This window comes from Oncorhynchus masou, chromosome 18 (genome assembly GCF_036934945.1).
Source record: "Oncorhynchus masou masou isolate Uvic2021 chromosome 18, UVic_Omas_1.1, whole genome shotgun sequence".
Classification (NCBI taxonomy): Eukaryota; Metazoa; Chordata; class Actinopteri; order Salmoniformes; family Salmonidae; genus Oncorhynchus; species Oncorhynchus masou.
The window spans coordinates 70,873,019-70,894,648 of record NC_088229.1 but is presented as its reverse complement, the minus strand read 5'-3'; the positions used below and the strand labels follow the sequence as shown (position 1 = coordinate 70,894,648).

General features: G+C 44.5%; 1 protein-coding gene across 2 annotated transcripts in view; it reads right to left on the bottom strand.

Annotated features, from left to right (window-relative positions):
• LOC135505215 (myocardin-like) overlaps window positions 1-21,630 on the bottom strand; it is a 60,396-nt gene that overhangs the window by 22,425 nt on the left and 16,341 nt on the right. The window lies entirely within an intron of this gene.

Below are 21,630 nucleotides of genomic sequence, written 5' to 3'. Positions count from 1 at the left end.
GACTGTGCTATCTGGAGGTGCAGAGCCTGAGGTTAGCACTGGGACAGAGCCAGGAGAGGGGAGTAGGGTGGTAATGTGTGTGTGTGTGTTTCCTTTAGTATGAGAACATGGGACCTGCCAAGAGTCAACCCTGGTTTCAATCACACCATCAGCTCCGGTCTCTGTGTCTTCACACATGGCCTTGTGCACTCACCTGTTATATCCTGTGTTATATCCTGTTGGTTGGATCTCTCTCAAATAGTCAATAAGTCAAATAGTTTTCCACGGTGTACTGTCGACTTAGGGCCAGATAGCACTGCATTTTGCTTTGTGATTGTGTTTCTCAATAGGTCATGTGGTTTTGTTTTGATTGTGTTGTAACTTTGTTTATTCTGATTTATTGGATGTTCTGGTCCTGAGGCTTCAGTATGTTAGTAGAACAGGTTAGTGAACTCAGGACCAGCTGGATGAGGGGACTGAGGCTTCAGTGTGTTAGTAGAACAGGTTAGTGAACTCAGGACCAGCTGGATGAGGGGACTGAGGCTTCAGTGTGTTAGTAGAACAGGTTTGTGAACTCAGGACCAGCTGGTGAGGGGACTGAGGCTTCAGTGTGTTAGTAGAACAGGTTAGTGATGAGGGGACTGAGGCTTCAGTGTGTTAGTAGAACAGGTTTGTGAACTCAGCCCCAGGACCAGCTGGATGAGGGTACTGAGGCTTCAGTGTGTTAGTAGAACAGGTTTGTGAACTCAGCCCCAGGACCAGCTGGATGAGGGTACTGAGGCTTCAGTGTGTTAGTAGAACAGGTTTGTGAACTCAGGACCAGCTGGATGAGGGGACTGAGGCTTCAGTGTGTTAGTAGAACAGGTTAGTGAACTCAGGACCAGCTGGATGAGGGGACTGAGGCTTCAGTGTGTTAGTAGAACAGGTTAGTGAACTCAGGACCAGCTGGTGAGGGGACTGAGGCTTCAGTGTGTTAGTAGAACAGGTTAGTGAACTCAGGACCAGCTGGTGAGGGGACTGAGGCTTCAGTGTGTTAGTAGAACAGGTTTGTGAACTCAGCCCCAGGACCAGCTGGATGAGGGGACAATTTTCTTTTCTCAGCTCTTGGCATTGCTGGGCTTGGTAATGATATACGAGGGGGTCACTATATTTGAGACGTTTCCAAAACTGAATTGCTCCGTTTTTTTGTAGTTATTATTGGCCAAATTCTGCCCTCCATGCAATCTTACAGAACTCTGTCATGGGGTGTTTGTCCCATTGGGTGAAACCCTACACCTCACTCCCAAGCGCAATCAGTTCAATGACACATTCAATTAGTTTTAGCAAAATTGTAATAACATAGAATGCCCTGTGTTTTTTCTGTATCAGTTCTCTCTCTCTATTCAAGAAGTAGGGTTGCCTACTTTAGTCCCAGTCAGGGACAGAACAAGTTACTACTGGGCTATTATCAAATGAAATAACATTTTATTTGTGTAATGATGTACGCTAATAGTCGGGATGCAAGTTCAGGGAGTGAATACATTTAATAAATATACGAACAAAACAAGAAACACGAACAGCACACCGACATGAAACAATAATGCCTGGGGAAGGAACCAAAGGGAGTGACATAAATAGGGAAGGTAATCAAGGAGGTGATGAGTCTCCAGGTGAGTGTCATTAAGCACTGGTGCATGTGACCATGGTGACAGGTGTACACAATAATCAGCAGCCTGGCGACATAGAGGCCAGCGAGGGCGTATACGTGACAGTACCCCCTCCCTGACGCGCGGCTGGGACGCTGACAACAGGGATGATCCCGTGGATCAGGAGTGGACCGGCCACCTCTGCCGCTTCGGCGGGAACCTGTTGAGCCGGCTTGGGCACGGGAGCCTGGCGACCTAGAGCACTGAAGAAGGAGCAGACGAAACAGCACCCCCTCTCCGACGCGCGGCTCCAGCTACAAGACACCGACCAGAGAGACGTTCCCGGGGATCAGGAGCAGACCGGTCACCTCCGTAGAAGCACAGGAACCTGACAAGCGGCCAGATGCGCCGGAGCCTGGTGAGCCCGCTGTGGCATGGGACCTTGGTGAGCCCGCTGTGGCATGGGACCTTGGTGAGCCAGCTGTGGCATGGGAGCCTGGTGAGCCCGCTGTGGCATGGGACCTTGGTGAGCCCGCTGTGGCATGGGACCTTGGTGAGCCAGCTGTGGCATGGGAACCTGGTGAGCCAGCTGTGGCATGAGAACCTGGTGAGCCGGCTGTGGCATGGGATCCTGGTGAGCCAGCTGTGGCATGGGACCTTGGTGAGCCAGCTGTGGCATGGGACCTTGGTAAGCCAGCTGTGGCATGGGACCTTGGTGAGCCCGCTGTGGCATGGGACCTTGGTGAGCCAGCTGTGGCATGGGACCTTGGTGAGCCCGCTGTGGCATGGGACCTTGGTGAGCCAGCTGTGGCATGGGAGCCTGGTGAGCCCGCTGTGGCATGGGACCTTGGTGAGCCCGCTGTGGCATGGGACCTTGGTGAGCCAGCTGTGGCATGGGAGCCTGGTGAGCCCGCTGTGGCATGGGACCTTGGTGAGCCCGCTGTGGCATGGGACCTTGGTGAGCCAGCTGTGGCATGGGAACCTGGTGAGCCAGCTGTGGCATGGGAACCTGGTGAGCCAGCTGTGGCATGGGATCCTGGTGAGCCAGCTGTGGCATGGGACCTTGGTGAGCCAGCTGTGGCATGGGAACCTGGTGAGCCAGCTGTGGCATGGGAACCTGGTGAGCCAGCTGTGGCATGGGATCCTGGTGAGCCAGCTGTGGCATGGGAGCCTGGTGAGCCAGCTGTGGCATGGGAGCCTGGTGAGCCAGCTGTGTGATGGGAACCTGGTGAGCCAGCTGTGGCATGGGAACCTGGTGAGCCATCTGTGGCATGGGAGCCTGGTGAGCCAGCTGTGGCATGGGAACCTGGTGAGCCAGCTGTGGCATGGGAGCCTGGTGAGCCAGATGTGGCATGGGAGCCTGGTGAGCCAGCTGTGGCATGGGAACCTGGTGAGCCAGCTGTGGCATGGGAACCTGGTGAGCCAGCTGTGGCATGGGAACCTGGTGAGCCTACCAACAGACGCTTGACCTGCCAAAACCGAGTCTTGACACCCCGATATACCGGCTGAGGCATGAAAGCCTGAAGAGCTGCCTGAGGCATCCTCTGTTGCTCCGGCAGCAGAACCCGGCAGAAGAACCCAGACCCAGTCACCTCCAACACAAAAACAAAAAACACTCATGATGGTGAGGCGTTATTCTGTAACGATGTAAACTGAGAGTCGGGAAGCAAGTTCAGGGAGTGAATACATTTAATAAATAAACAAACAAAACACGAACAACGCACAGACAGGAAACATACAGAAACAATTACGCCTGGGGAAGGAACCAAAGGGAGTGACATATATAGGAAAGGAACCAAAGGGAGAGACAGATATAGGAAAGGAACCAAAGGGAGTGACATATATAGAAAAGGAACCAAAGGGAGTGGCAGATATAGGAAAGGAACCAAAGGGAGTGACATATATAGGGAAGGAACCAAAGGGAGTGACATATATAGAAAAGGAACCAAAGGGAGTGACATATATAGGGAAGGAACCAAAGGGAGTGACAGATATAGGAAAGGAACCAAAGGGAGTGACATATATAGGAAAGGAACCAAAGGGAGTGGCAGATATAGGAAAGGAACCAAAGGGAGTGACATATATAGGGAAGGAACCAAAGGGAGTGACATATATAGAAAAGGAACCAAAGGGAGTGACATATATAGGGAAGGAACCAAAGGGAGTGACATATATAGAAAAGGAATCAAAGGGAGTGACATATATAGGAAAGGAACCAAAGGGAGTGACATATATAGGGAAGGAACCAAAGGGAGTGACATATATAGAAAAGGAACCAAAGGGAGTGACAAATATAGGAAAGGAACCAAAGGGATTGACAGATATAGGAAATGAACCAAAGGGAGTGACAGATATAGGAAATGAACCAAAGGGAGTGACAAATATAGGAAAGGAACCAAAGGGGAGATATGAACCAAATGGATATATATAAGAAAAGAACCAAAGGGAGTGACATATATAGAAAAGTAACCAAAGGGAGTGACATATATAGGAAATGAACCAAAGGGAGTGAACCAAAGGGAGTGACATATATAGAAAAGGAACCAAAGGGAGTGACATATATAGGGAAGGAACCAAAGGGAGTGACATATATAGGAAAGGAACCAAAGGGAGTGACATATATAGGAAATGAACCAAAGGGAGTGACAAATATAGGAAAGGAACCAAAGGGAGTGACAGATATAGGAAAGGAACCAAATGGAGTGACATATATAGAAAAGTAACCAAAGGGAGTGACAGATATAGGAAATGAACCAAAGGGAGTGACATATATAGGAAAGGAACCAAATGGAGTGACATATATAGGGAAGGAACCAAAGGGAGTGACAGATATAGGAAAGGAACCAAAGGGAGTAACAGATATAGGAAAGGAACCAAATGGAGTGACATATATAGGAAGTGAACCAAAGGGAGTGACATATATAGGAAAGGAACCAAAGGGAGTAACAGATATAGGAAAGGAACCAAATGGAGTGACATATATTGGCAAGGAACCAAAGGGAGTGACAGATATAGGAAAGGAACCAAAGGGAGTGACATATATAGGAAAGGTAATCAGGGGAGTGATGGAGTCCAGGTGAGTGTCATTAAGCGCTGATGCGTGTGACGATGGTGACAGGTGTGCGTAATTATCAGCAGTCTGGCCAGAGAGGATGTGACAATTTGTCACATGCTTCGTAAACGACAGGTGTGGACTAACAGTGAAATGCTTATTTAACGGACCCTTGCCAACAACGCAGAGAGAAAGAACAGAGAAATAATAGAAAAGTGAAGCATGTAATAATACAAGGTATAATAGGTACACAATGAGTAACGATAACTTGGCTATATACAAGGGGCACCAGTTAGTCGATATGCAGGGGTACGAGGTAATTGAGGGAGATACTGTATATACAAGGGGCACCAGTTAGTCGATATGCAGGGGTACGAGGTAATTGAGGGAGATACTGTATATACAAGGGGTACCAGTTACAGTCGATATGCAGGGGTACGAGGTAATTGAGGGAGATACTGTATATACAAGGGGTACCAGTTACAGTCGATATGCAGGGGTACGAGGTAATTGAGGGAGATACTGTATATACAAGAGGTACCAGTTACAGTCGATATGCAGGGGTACGAGGTAACTGAGGGAGATACTGTATATACAAGGGGTACCAGTTAGTTGATATGCAGGGGTACGAGGTAATTGAGGGAGATACTGTATATACAAGGGGCACCAGTTAGTCGATATGCAGGGGTACGAGGTAACTGAGGGAGATACTGTATATACAAGGGGCACCAGTTAGTCGATATGCAGGGGTACGAGGTAATTGAGGGAGATACTGTATATACAAGAGGTACCAGTTACAGTCGATATGCAGGGGTACGAGGTAACTGAGGGAGATACTGTATATACAAGGGGCACCAGTTACAGTCGATATGCAGGGGTACGAGGTAATTGAGGGAGATACTGTATATACAAGAGGTACCAGTTACAGTCGATATACAGGGGTACGAGGTAACTGAGGGAGATACTGTATATACAAGGGGTACCAGTTAGTTGATATGCAGGGGTACGAGGTAATTGAGGGAGATACTGTATATACAAGGGGTACCAGTTAGTCGATATACAGGGGTACGAGGTAATTGAGGGAGATACTGTATATACAAGGGTACCAGTTACAGTCGATATGCAGGGGTACGAGGTAATTGAGGGAGATACTGTATATACAAGGGGTACGAGGTAATTGAGGGAGATACTGTACATACAAGGGGTACCAGTTACAGTCGATATGCAGGGGTACGAGGTAATTGAGGGAGATACTGTATATACAAGGTGTACGAGGTAATTGAGGTAGATACTGTACATACAAGGGGTACCAGTTACAGTCGATATGCAGGGGTACGAGGTAATTGAGGGAGATACTGTATATACAAGGGGTACCAGTTACAGTCGATATGCAGGGGTACGAGGTAATTGAGGGAGATACTGTATATACAAGGGGTACGAGGTAATTGAGGGAGATACTGTATATACAAGGGGTACCAGTTACAGTCGATATGCAGGGGTACGAGGTAATTGAGGGAGATACTGTATATACAAGAGGTACCAGTTACAGTCGATATGCAGGGGTACGAGGTAACTGAGGGAGATACTGTATATACAAGGGGTACCAGTTAGTTGATATGCAGGGGTACGAGGTAATTGAGGGAGATACTGTATATACAAGGGGCACCAGTTAGTCGATATGCAGGGGTACGAGGTAACTGAGGGAGATACTGTATATACAAGGGGCACCAGTTAGTCGATATGCAGGGGTACGAGGTAATTGAGGGAGATACTGTATATACAAGAGGTACCAGTTACAGTCGATATGCAGGGGTACGAGGTAACTGAGGGAGATACTGTATATACAAGGGGCACCAGTTAGTCGATATGCAGGGGTACGAGGTAATTGAGGGAGATACTGTATATACAAGAGGTACCAGTTACAGTCGATATACAGGGGTACGAGGTAACTGAGGGAGATACTGTATATACAAGGGGTACCAGTTAGTTGATATGCAGGGGTACGAGGTAATTGAGGGAGATACTGTATATACAAGGGGTACCAGTTAGTCGATATACAGGGGTACGAGGTAATTGAGGGAGATACTGTATATACAAGGGGTACCAGTTACAGTCGATATGCAGGGGTACGAGGTAATTGAGGGAGATACTGTATATACAAGGGGTACGAGGTAATTGAGGGAGATACTGTACATACAAGGGGTACCAGTTACAGTCGATATGCAGGGGTACGAGGTAATTGAGGGAGATACTGTATATACAAGGTGTACGAGGTAATTGAGGTAGATACTGTACATACAAGGGGTACCAGTTACAGTCGATATGCAGGGGTACGAGGTAATTGAGGGAGATACTGTATATACAAGGGGTACGAGGTAATTGAGGGAGATACTGTATATACAAGGGGTACGAGGTAATTGAGGTAGATACTGTATATACAAGGGGTACGAGGTAATTAAGGGAGATACTGTATATACAGGGGTACGGGGTAATTGAGGTAGATACTGTATATAGAGGGGTACGAGGTAATTGAGGTAGATACTGTATATACAGGGGTATGAGGTAATTGAGGGAGATACTGTATATACAAGGGGTACGAGGTAATTGAGGGAGATACTGTATATACAGGGGTACGAGGTAATTGAGGGAGATACTGTATATACAAGGGGTACCAGTTACAGTCAATATGCAGGGGTACGAGGTAATTGAGGGAGATACTGTATATACAAGGGGTACCAGTTACAGTCAATATGCAGGGGTACGAGGTAACTGAGGGAGATACTGTATATACAGGGGTACGAGGTAATTGAGGGAGATACTGTATATACAGGGGTACGAGGTAATTGAGGGAGATACTGTATATGCAGGGGTACGAGGTAATTGAGGGAGATACTGTATATACAGGGGTACGAGGTAATTGAGGGAGATACTGTATATACAAGGGGTACCAGTTACAGTAGATATACAGGGGTACGAGGTAATTGAGGGAGATACTGTATATACAGGGGTAGGAGGTAATTGAGGGAGATACTGTATATATAAGGGGTACGAGGTAATTGAGGGAGATACTGTATATACAGGGGTACGAGGTAATTGAGGGAGATACTGTATATATAAGGGGTACGAGGTAATTGAGGGAGATACTGTATATACAAGGGGTACCAGTTACAGTCAATATGCAGGGGTACGAGGTAATTGACGTAGATACTGTATATACAAGGGGTACCAGTTACAGTCGATATGCAGGGGTACGAGGTAATTGAGGGAGATACTGTATATACAAGGGGTACCAGTTACAGTCAATATGCAGGGGTACGAGATAATTGACGTAGATACTGTATATACAAGGGGTACCAGTTACAGTCGATATGCAGGGGTACGAGGTAACTGAGGGAGATACTGTATATACAGGGGTACGAGGTAATTGAGGGAGATACTGTATATACAGGGGTACGAGGTAATTGAGGGAGATACTGTATATATAAGGGGTACGAGGTAATTGAGGGAGATACTGTATATACAAGGGGTACCAGTTACAGTAGATATACAGGGGTACGAGGTAATTGAGGGAGATACTGTATATACAAGGGGTACCAGTTACAGTCGATATGCAGGGGTACGAGGTAATTGAGGGAGATACTGCATATACAAGGGGTACCAGTTACAGTCAATATGCAGGGGTACGAGATAATTGACGTAGATACTGTATATACAAGGGGTACCAGTTACAGTCGATATGCAGGGGTACGAGGTAACTGAGGTAGATACTGTATATACAGGGGTACGAGGTAATTGAGGGAGATACTGTATATACAAGGGGTACGAGGTAATTGAGGGAGATACTGTATATACAGGGGTACGAGGTAATTGAGGGAGATACTGTATATACAGGGGTACGAGGTAATTGAGGGAGATACTGTATATACAAGGGGTACCAGTTACAGTCAATATGCAGGGGTACGAGGTAATTGAGGGAGATACTGTATATACAAGGGGTACCAGTTACAGTCAATATGCAGGGGTACGAGGTAACTGAGGGAGATACTGTATATGCAGGGGTACGAGGTAATTGAGGGAGATACTGTATATACAGGGGTACGAGGTAATTGAGGGAGATACTGTATATGCAGGGGTACGAGGTAATTGAGGGAGATACTGTATATACAAGGGGTACCAGTTACAGTCAATATGCAGGGGTACGAGGTAACTGAGGGAGATACTGTATATGCAGGGGTACGAGGTAATTGAGGGAGATACTGTATATACAGGGGTACGAGGTAATTGAGGGAGATACTGTATATACAAGGGGTACCAGTTACAGTAGATATACAGGGGTACGAGGTAATTGAGGGAGATACTGTATATACAGGGGTACGAGGTAACTGAGGGAGATACTGTATATACAGGGGTAGGAGGTAATTGAGGGAGAGACTGTATATACAGGGGTAGTAGGTAATTGAGGGAGATACTGTATATACAGGGGTACGAGGTAATTGAGGGAGATACTGTATATATAAGGGGTACGAGGTAATTGAGGGAGATACTGTATATACAAGGGGTACCGGTTACAGTAGATATACACGGGTACGAGGTAATTGAGGGAGATACTGTATATACAGGGGTACGAGGTAACTGAGGGAGATACTGTATATACAAGGGGTACCAGTTACAGTCAATATGCAGGGGTACGAGGTAATTGAGGGAGATACTGTATATACAAGGGGTACCAGTTACAGTCGATATGCAGGGGTACGAGGTAATTGACGGAGATACTGTATATACAAGGGGTACCAGTTACAGTCGATATGCAGGGGTACGAGGTAATTGACGTAGATACTGTATATACAAGGGGTACCAGTTACAGTCAATATGCAGGGGTACGAGGTAATTGAGGGAGATACTGTATATACAAGGGGTACCAGTTACAGTCGATATGCAGGGGTACGAGGTAATTGACGTAGATACTGTATATACAAGGGGTACCAGTTACAGTCGATATGCAGGGGTACGAGGTAATTGACGTAGATACTGTATATACAAGGGGTACCAGTTACAGTCGATATACAGGGGTACGAGGTAATTGACGTAGATACTGTATATACAAGGGGTACCAGTTACAGTCGATATGCAGGGGTACGAGGTAACTGAGGGAGATACTGTATATACAGGGGTACGAGGTAATTGAGGGAGATACTGTATATACAGGGGTACGAGGTAATTGAGGGAGATACTGTATATGCAGGGGTACAAGGTAATTGAGGGAGATACTGTATATACAGGGGTACGAGGTAATTGAGGGAGATACTGTATATACAGGGGTACGAGGTAATTGAGGGAGATACTGTATATACAGGGTTACGAGGTAATTGAGGGAGATACTGTATATACAAGGGGTACCAGTTACAGTAGATATACAGGGGTACGAGGTAATTGAGGGAGATACTGTATATACAAGGGGTACCAGTTACAGTCGATATGCAGGGGTACGAGGTAACTGAGGGAGATACTGTATATACAGGGGTACGAGGTAATTGAGGGATATACTGTATATACAGGGGTACGAGGTAATTGAGGGAGATACTGTATATGCAGGGGTACGAGGTAATTGAGGGAGATACTGTATATACAGGGGTACGAGGTAATTGAGGGAGATACTGTATATACAGGGGTACGAGGTAATTGAGGGAGATACTGTATATACAGGGGTACGAGGTAATTGAGGGAGATACTGTATATACAAGGGGTACCAGTTACAGTAGATATACAGGGGTACGAGGTAATTGAGGGAGATACTGTATATACAGGGGTAGGAGGTAATTGAGGGAGATACTGTATATATAAGGGGTACGAGGTAATTGAGGGAGATACTGTATATACAAGGGGTACCAGTTACAGTAGATATACAGGGGTACGAGGTAATTGAGGGAGATACTGTATATACAGGGGTACGAGGTAATTGAGGGAGATACTGTATATACAAGGGGTACCAGTTAGTCAATATGCAGGGGTACGAGGTAATTGACGTAGATACTGTATATACAAGGGGTACCAGTTACAGTCGATATGCAGGGGTACGAGGTAACTGAGGGAGATACTGTATATACAGGGGTACGAGGTAATTGAGGGAGATACTGTATATACAGGGGTACGAGGTAATTGAGGGAGATACTGTATATGCAGGGTTACGAGGTAATTGAGGGAGATACTGTATATAAGGGGTACGAGGTAATTGAGGGAGATACTGTATATACAAGGGGTACCAGTTACAGTAGATATACAGGGGTACGAGGTAATTGAGGGAGATACTGTATATACAGGGGTACGAGGTAACTGAGGGAGATACTGTATATATAAGGGGTACGAGGTAACTGAGGGAGATACTGTATATACAGGGGTACGAGGTAACTGAGGGAGATACTGTATATATAAGGGGTACGAGGTAACTGAGGGAGAGACTGTATATACAGGGGTAGGAGGTAATTGAGGGAGATACTGTATATACAGGGGTACGAGGTAATTGAGGGAGATACTGTATATATAAGGGGTACGAGGTAATTGAGGGAGATACTGTATATACAAGGGGTACCAGTTACAGTAGATATACAGGGGTACGAGGTAATTGAGGGAGATACTGTATATACAAGGGGTACCAGTTACAGTCAATATGCAGGGGTACGAGGTAATTGACGTAGATACTGTATATACAAGGGGTACCAGTTACAGTCGATATGCAGGGGTACGAGGTAACTGAGGGAGATACTGTATATACAGGGGTACGAGGTAATTGAGGGAGATACTGTATATACAGGGGTACGAGGTAATTGAGGGAGATACTGTATATGCAGGGGTACGAGGTAATTGAGGGAGATACTGTATATACAGGGGTACGAGGTAATTGAGGGAGATACTGTATATACAAGGGGTACCAGTTACAGTAGATATACAGGGGTACGAGGTAATTGAGGGAGATACTGTAGATACAGGGGTAGGAGGTAATTGAGGGAGATACTGTATATACAAGGGGTACCAGTTACAGTAGATATACAGGGGTACGAGGTAATTGAGGGAGATACTGTATATACAGGGGTACGAGGTAATTGAGGGAGATACTGTATATACAAGGGGTACCAGTTACAGTCAATATGCAGGGGTACGAGGTAATTGACGTAGATACTGTATATACAAGGGGTACCAGTTACAGTCGATATGCAGGGGTACGAGGTAACTGAGGGAGATACTGTAGATACAGGGGTAGGAGGTAATTGAGGGAGATACTGTATATACAAGGGGTACCAGTTACAGTAGATATACAGGGGTACGAGGTAATTGAGGGAGATACTGTATATGCAGGGGTACGAGGTAATTGAGGGAGATACTGTATATACAGGGGTAGGAGGTAATTGAGGGAGATACTGTATATACAAGGGGTACCAGTTACAGTAGATATACAGGGGTACGAGGTAATTGAGGGAGATACTGTAGATACAGGGGTAGGAGGTAATTGAGGGAGATACTGTATATATAAGGGGTACGAGGTAATTGAGGGAGATACTGTATATACAGGGGTAGGAGGTAATTGAGGGAGATAATGTATATATAAGGGGTATGAGGTAATTGAGGGAGATACTGTATATACAAGGGGTACCAGTTACAGTAGATATACAGGGGTACGAGGTAATTGAGGGAGATACTGTATATACAGGGGTACGAGGTAACTGAGGGAGATACTGTATATATAAGGGGTACGAGGTAACTGAGGGAGATACTGTATATACAGGGGTACGAGGTAATTGAGGGAGATACTGTACGTATAACTAGGAATAAAGGGACTGATAATAAACAGCGTATGTGATGAGTCAAAAAAGTTAGTGCAAAAAGGGTCAATTCAGATAATTAAATAGTTAACCACATAGCTACACGGACTAACTATTTAGCTTAGTCTTATGGCTTATGGTTAGGGTTGCACATTTTTGGGAACATTTAGAGGTGGAAACTTTCTGTGGGAATTAACGGGAATAGATGCAAAATGAATAGTAATACCATTTAAATGCAGATGTTTTTGCATTGGATATATTTATCATATCATATGGAGACAGAAACATAAACTTTATCATAAGTAGACATAATTGAGGGATGACTTAAATGTAAATGTAAATGTAATTGCAAATGATTAAATCCAATAGAAAAAAAAAAGTTTAGTTACGAATTGAACTTTAATTAAATGAGTTGACTCTTCACATGGGATGATTTCACTGAACAACAAAAGAAAGCAACAGGGTAAAAAGCCTCAGATGCACAAGTCCCTTCCACCAGGTGGCTGATGTGATATGTTGGCACACCTGCCATATTGTATCTCCATCCCAAAGCCCTTGCTTGGAAGTGTACTTCGCCAGACTGCCAAGAACCTTGCCCTCATCCAGGCTAAGGTGGCGAGACACGGTAGTGATGACACCATACGCCTTGATGATCTCTGCGCCAGACAAGATGCTCTTGGGGTACATGTACGCTGCGGCGTGTATGGCCTTCAGGCAGAAGTCTTCACGCTTTTTGATGTATTTCACAACTGCAGTTTCCTCTGCTTGGAGCAACAGTGAAGTGGGCAGGGCAGTACGGATTTCTTTGCCAACATCTGCAAGCAGAGTCTAAACATCAGACAGGATGGCATTGTCTCCCTCAATCCATGGAATGGCTGCTGCTATAGGTTTCAGGATGCTTACCACTCTCTCCCAAAATGCATCATCCAGGAGGGTCCTCTTGATGGGTCTTGTCCATATTGCGATATGTGATATGGCCATTTCTTGGAGACTCGTTCCCCTCCAGGAGACTGTCAAACATGACGACAACACCACTTACTGATCGCTGCAGCTGTACACGGCCTATCTGTAACCTACCTCATCCCCATATTGTTTTATTTACTTTTTTGCTCTTTTGCACACCAGTATTTCCAGTACTTCTACTTGCACATCATCACCTGCACATCACTCCAGTGTTAAATTGCTATATTGTAATTACTTCGCTACTATGGCTTATTTACTGCCTTAACTCCTTATGCCATTTGTACACACCTCTATATAACTCCTTATGCCATTTGTACACACCTCTATATAGACTTTTCTATTGTGTTATTGACTGTATGTTTGTTTGTTTATCCCACGTGTAACTCTGTGTTGTTTGTGTCACACTGCTTTTGCTTTATCTTGGCCAGGTCACAGTTGTAAATGAGAACTAGTTCTCAACTAGCCTACCTGGTTAAATAAAGGTGAAATTTTAAAAAAGGATAATAAAAAACACCACTCCAACAGGTTTTGCTGGGAAGCTTCAATGTGGTGCTCTTATTCTTCTCACTTTGCTTGGTGAGGTAGATTTCTGCTATAACTTGATGACCCTTCACATACCACACTAGCCATTTCCTTGGCTCTCTTGTAGAGTGTATCCATTGTTATCAGTTCCATGATGTCCTTGAGCAGCACAGCCAATGGGTGTGATGTGAGGGTAGAACTCCTCCACTTTAGACCAAGCAGCCTTCATGTTCACAGCATTGTCTGTCACCAGTGCAAATACCTTCTGTGGTCCAAGGTCATTGATGACTGCCTTCAGCTCATCTGCAATGTAGAGACCGGTGTGTCTGTTGTCCCTTGTGTCTGTGCTCTTGTAGAATACTGGTGTCTGATTCATCATTTTCACCTCAAATAGAAGTAGAGGGACTGCAATTCCATTGAATTGAGGATAGTTTAACCAAAATATGGCACAAGACCTAGAATTGACTTATGTGTATCCCACAAAAAAAGGTTCACTGTTATAAGCTATCTTTTTTTGATGAATTTGAGCAAGATTCCCCATATTCCAGGGCTTAATTTTCCATGGAATATTACCTGGAAAGTTTCAGACCCTTTGCAACTTACGGCTGTTGGTTCCAGACAAGATGCTCTCAATGGTGCAAGTGTATAACTTTTTGTAAGATATGAGGGCCCATGCCAAATCTCTTCAGCCTCCTGAGGGAGAGAAGGTGTTGGCGTGCCCTCTTCATGACTGTGTTGGTGTGTTTGGACCATGATAGATCCTTAGTGATGTGAACAGTGAGGAACTTGAACCTCTCGACCCGCTCCACGACAGCCCCGTTGATGTGAATGAGTGCATGCTCGGCCCTCGGTTTACTGCAGTCCACGATCAGCTCCTTTGTCTTGCTGAAGTTGAGGTAGAGGTTGTTGTCCTGGCACCAGACTGCCAGGTCTCTGACCTCCCCCCTATAGACAGTCTCATCGTCGTCGGTGATCATGGCTACCACCGTTATGTCATCTGCAAACTTAATGATGGTGTTGGAGTTGTGCTTGGCCACGCAGTCGTGGGGGAACAGGGAGTACAGGAGAGGATCCCATGTTGAGGGTCAGCATGGCAGATGTGTTGTTGGTTCATTAGCGTAGTGACGATTACTGTGGGGATGAAGTCGTCGATGCACTTATTAATGAAGCCGGTGATTGATGTGGTATACTCCTCAATGCCATCGGATGAGTCCCGAAACATATTCCATTCTGTGCTAGAAAAACAGTCCTGTAGCTTAGCATCCATTTCATCTGACCACTTCCACATTGTGCGTGTCACTGGTACTTCCTGTTTGAGGTTTAGCTTGTAAGGAAGGAATCAGGAGGATAGAGGTATGGTCAAATTGGCCAAGTGGAGTGAGGGAGAGCTTTTTATGCATCTCTGTGTGTGGAGTAAGATGATCTAGAGGTGGTTCACCTCTAGTTGCACAGGTGACATGCTGGTAGAAATGAGGTTAAACGGATTTCAGTTTTCCTACTTTAAAATCACCAGCCACTAGGACTTCTTGTTTGTTTATGGCCCTAAACAGCTCATTTAGTTCGGTCTTAGTGCCAGCATCGGTTTTTGGTAAATACGAAAAAATATGGATTGAAATGCTCTTGGTAAATAGTATGATCTACATGCTTATCATGAGGTATTCTAACTCAGTAACTATTAGTATTGCTGTGCATGTTGTTGTATTGATGTTATAATCTCTCTATCAGCAGACCTCAACTGTATTGAAGTGTCAGAGATCTAATATGTTCAAAGATGATAAACAAAATGGAAGAGGTCATTGGCACATTACCGGACAGCTGAACAACAGCCGTCTTCAATCAGACACCTCTTCCTAGGTGACTCACTGGAGCCACGTAAATCAGACAGTCAAAACAGAGATGTGGGGAGGGACACCCACACACACACACAGACAAATACACACTCGCCCTTCTCCCCTGGACCCAAATACAGCTGCTGTTTGTCTCTATAAAGCATGTCCCTGTACCTAGGGAGGTAGAGTAAACCTCGGTGCTCCAGCCTTTTATTGACCACAATATGTTTACTGAAGAGACAGAGGAAGAGAACATAAAACCCGCGTATACAGAAACCCTGGCTGGTCACAGAGAGAGAGCAGGACTAACATACTTGGATGTAAGAGAAACTTTTGAATATGTCCCAATCACATACTTTGGGTTAAGGGACCCCTTAATTCTTTGCTGAAGTTTTTCTCTCTCCAGCTGGTATACAAAATAGTATGCTTTAATAGTGTTGCTACGGTTACCACATAACTTCTATGGAAAGCTATGACTGTTGCAAACTATACTACCAACACTGCATGCTATTCAATGCATTCTTGTGGTTACTTGTAAAAGTTTGACTACTTTTAGTATTTCACTGTAGCTGTATAGCCTCATCTTCACTCTGAAGAGTAAAAACACCACATTTTCAAACTCAAAAACAAACTCAAAGCAAAGTCATGTTTATCTGTGAAAAATTACACACAGGTTCATGTGAGTCACACATCCCAAGATGCAGGCAGATAGGTGTTCCTCAGTGATACATGTCGTGGCAGCTGCCTGTCTGCAGGCAGCAGTCAAGTGGAATGATATTCTTGTGTACCAGCTCCATGGGGCCAGGTCTCAGGGCCAGTTTGTCATTGAGGTCATCTGCCAGACAGGCTCCCTTCAGCCTCAGCTGAGCCTCCACGGAAGAAACGTCCCCGGCCCGGTCAACATGTACCCAGCAAGCAAAACCAAATGTTACCTCCCTGGACTGTAACCTCCCTGGACTGTAACCTCCCTGGACTGTAACCTCCCTGGACTGTAACCTCCCTGGACTGTAACCTCCCTGGACTGTTACCTCCCTGTACTGTAACCTCCCTGGACTGTAACCTCCCTGGACTGTAACCTCCCTGGACTGTAACCTCCCTGGACTGTAACCTCCCTGGACTGTTAACTATTTTGTATAGGAGTTGATTCAGGCCAGTTGGGCTCGCTGCTCATCTGAATCTCCAGTGCCAATACATTCACTGATGACTTATAAGTAGTTACATTTGATACCGGAGCTTCGAGGCATTTATGGAAATCGCTAACTTCGAAGCAGCGTGCCGATGCGTCTCACTTGATCAGAAATACGTCATCAAAGACGTCTGAAGCTTTATTTGATCACATGCTTCTTCTTTTTTTAAACCGTGTGTTACAAAATCCCACTGACTTCGCTAGGGTTCCAGTGCTTTCTTGGATTCCAAGCTGCTTTCAAACACCGCCCTCTACTGGACACCATACTTTCAAATATACACTGAACAAAAATATAAAAGCAACATGTAAAGTGTTGTCCCATGTTTCATGAGCTGAAATACAATATCCCAGAAATGTTCCATATGCACAAAAAGCTAATTTCTCTACAATTTTGTGCACAAATATGTTCACATCCCTGTTAGTGAGCATTTCTCCTTTGCAAAGATTATCCCTCCACCTGACAGGTGTGGCCTATTAAAAAGCTGATTAAACAGCATGATATTTACACAGGTGCACCTTGTGCTGGGGACAATAAAAGGCCACTCAAAATCGACAGTTTTTTCACACAACACATGAAAAACAATCTCATAATCACACGCTGCTATTTATTGCTGACCAGCAGATGCCACTAATGTGCATTGGGAACAGCTAATGAAGCTCTGAGTAACCCTTTTTTGGCACAATTTGGTGAAAGCGGCGAAGCCTTCAGAAAGCCTTGGTTTCCAATTCACTATTTGTAAGCTTCCTGGTTCGAGCCCGTTCCAAGCAGTGAGTGATCATTAACATGTAGGGGAGGCGACTCATTCAAATATTTGGGGGGGGGGGGGGTTCTCACAGCTCTTTTTGTGCAACCGTGAGTTAGAGTATCATTCCAGTTTATCTAATCGGTTGTGTTATATATGACGATGGCCAGTGTCTTGTGAAAGACATGGCCTTGTGTCGATTGAGAACGGTTGACGAAATCAGTCAGTGGTTCTCAGTTCTCAGGGAACCCCAGCTGTTCCAGAGGGATTCTAGGTTCAACTTGTCAATTAAGAATAATAACACAATAATACAATATAATATGACTGACCAGAATTTAAAAAAAACTGTATGGTGCTTCAAAAGCATCTACAATCTGTCAGATAAGGTTCTTTATGGAACCATTCTCCAAAACGGTTCTATAAAAACACAAAATGTGTTAAATATAGCCCCCCAAAAGGATTGTACCCATAGCAGAACCCTTTTTGATGCTATAAATAACTTTTTGTAATGGTTCTTTGTAGAACCTTTGGAAAGGGTTCTTTATAGCACCACACAGGTTCCATTTAGAACTTTACGAGCAAAGTTCTTCAGATATCCTTCAAAAAAGGGTTCCACCCTTACACGGTACTATTTAACCATTCTTTTTGGGTGTGAAGGCGGTCAGATTCACTCCACTAGATATGTTTTTTTGTTGTTGAGCTAATTAAAAGGGGGACTGTGACATGGGTAAGACTGCCTTATGTGCACACACACACTATACAAATAATCCTGGATTAGGTTGGCTCAATATCCGTGCTTCTTTTAGGATGGGTTACCTTGCTGGTGTGCTGCAGCCTGAGCTAACTTGATTAATCCACCGAGAGAAATAGAGAGAGCATTTATTTGGTAAAATATTTAACCCTTTAAACTCCTACCTGTATACATACGAGTTGAAAATGGTAGATTTGGGCACTGATAAAGGCCTTAATTGGAAAGCAGTGGCTGTACAGTAACATGCTATACATGACGTTGGAGTTCTGGCTCTGCGCTTCACGGCGCTGTTTGGGGTTTGACTGACAGCCCTTCTGAACATGAGCACTTCGCTCCGCAAGAAGTCGCCCCCGTCCCTCCCACTAATTGGGCAACTTTTGCAATTGTTTTGTAGTCTGAGGGAAATGCTGTAAATTAAGAGGATTCTATGGATGTTTAAAGATGACAAGTTGAGGATTATATGATGTCATGCAAGCAAGATAAAACACCTGTGAGTCCAAATGTACACTTCACATTACAAAATCATATAAACGCATGTTATATACGGTGTCAGCATTTATAATCACTATGTTTGAATTACAGTTACCAGATGGCATGGCGTCTGGGTTGTTCTGAACAGAATGACCCTGTGTTTGTCTATTGGGAAGAACATTTGTGCACTCATGACTTCTTTCTATGGGCAGTGGCGAACCAGTCATTCAGGGCCACTTTCTTATTGTTGCCTATTTCGCATGTTGTTTAAGCATTAATACGTGTCACAAATCAGTTTGCAAACAATGTAAAACAAAATAAAAAATAATTGAGTTAATAAATCCTCCATACAAACATGGTCTCCTTTTTTGCTTTTTTGAGTGAGGCAGCTCCAAAATGCAGGTTAAGTTGACAATCTACGAAGAGAAATAATGAAGACAAATTACATATCAAATGTATCGGTGCTCATCGGCCATTGGACAGAAACATTACACAACACGTTGGAAATTGCAAATTCAACAATGAATGGTTTGGAATCACTAGCCTGCTATTCAGTGGAGTGGGTGTGTGGTCCCACTTCTGGGTTGAAGGGAATTTTTTCCAAGGTTAAAATGATAAACATTCAACATTGGCCATGCTGTCAATCCAGCATAATTTCTGCCGCACTCAAAACAACTCAGAACTGGGAAATCTGACAATGAATTCAAGACAACTGGGAACTCAGTAAAAAAACGAGCTCCGACTGGCAAAATACGTTTTGAACGGTCATCCAACTTGGAATTGTCAGCAACTTGGGCCTCTTTCTACAACCTGAAGATCACTGACAAAACGAGCTCCGACTGGCAAAATACGCTTTGAACGGTCATCCAACTTGGAAATGTCAGCAACTTGGGCCTCTTTCTACGACCGGAAGATCACTGACGTCATCATGATTCGACCTTGTTTTGTTCAGAGTTCCAAGTTGTCTTGAAAGCACCATAAATCCAGAGAATGCCAGACTTTGATGACAAAGTTTGATTGCAAAATTTGCCTACGAAGCACCGCCGCGCCACCTTCCTGTGCAAGTGAGGAGCACAAGAAGGTGAGTCCAAAAATGTACTGTATGCTGCTGCTTAAATGATGTAATATGCCAGGGAGACTGTAGCTAAGAAAGTAATAAATACTAAGTGTATGTTGTGTAGTAAACTGTTAGTAGCCCATGTGCCACACCCTAATAATTTGGTCTATTTTCACCTCTTAATTTCACCTACTGTTCTGACCTGGTGGTGCACATGTAGCCTATAACCTGTTTTAGAGAAATGTCATCATTGCATATTGTAAGAACTTTCATTGCCAGTTTATATGGTCCCTTCATTTATCCTACGGTTCTGACTCGGTGTATAGGGAGAACACTGTAAGAGCGGCCCAAGTTCTGAATTATGTCATAGATCGCTCATTAATGTCTTAATCAAAATGACGGATTTCCTCTTATCCGCTTGTCATCCACTTATGCCATAGTTTGTACATCTCAATTGTCAGTAGAAACCATATTTGTTTATCATATATTGTTTCTGTAGTTGCTCCAAGGCAAAGCTAGGAGAGCTAAAAAACAAACACCTTATAGTCGAAGACTCTTCTTTGAATCACAAAAGAGGGGCTGGGTTAAATGATGAAGACATATTTCGGTTGAATGCATTCATCCATGACTGCGTGGCCATGCACGCCTCCAACTCGATCATGAAGTTTGCAGACAACACAACAGTAGTAAGGCTTGATCACCAACAACAACGAGACAGCCTATAGGGAGGAGCGCACTTGGAGTGTGGTGTCAGGAAAACAACCTCACACTCAACGTCAACAAAACAAAGGAGATGATTGTGGACTTCAGGAAACAGCAGAGGGAGCCCCCCCCCCCTATGCACATCGAAGGGACAGCAGTGGACAAGGTGGAAAATTTTAAGTTCCTCAGCGTTCACATCACGGACAAATTGAAATGGTTCACCCACACAGATAGTGTGATGAAGAAGGCGCAACAGCGTCTCTTCAACCTCAAAAGGCTGAAGAAATTTGGTTTGTCACCTAAAACACTCACAAACTTTTACAGATGCACAATTGAGAGCATCCTGTCGGGCTGTATCACCGCCTGGTACGGCAACTGTACCACCCATAACGGCAGGGCTCTTCAGAGGGTGGTGTGGTCTGCACAATGCATCACCAGGGGCAAAACTACCTGCCCTCCAGGACACCTACAGCACCCGATGTCACAGGACGGCCAAAAACCACCCGAGCCACTGCCTGTTCACCCTGCTACCATCCAGAAGGCGAGGTCAGTACAGGTGCATCAAAGTTGGGACCGAGAGACAGAAACTATTTTTCAGTCTCAAGGCCTTCAGACTGTTAAACAGCCATCACTAACACAGGGAGGCTGCTGCCTACATACAGGCTTGAAATCACTGACCACTCAAACAACGGATCACTAGTCACTTTTTTAATGCAACTTTAATAATGATGTTTACCTATCTTGCATTACTTATCCCATATGTACACTACCATTCAAAAGTTTGTGGTCACTTAGAAATGTCCTTTTTTTTAAAGCACATTTTTTGGTCTACAGTGTAGACACGGTTAATGTTGTAAATTAATATTGTAGCTGGAAATGGCTGATGGCTGATTTTTAATGAAATATCTAAATAGTTGTACAGAGGCACATTATCAG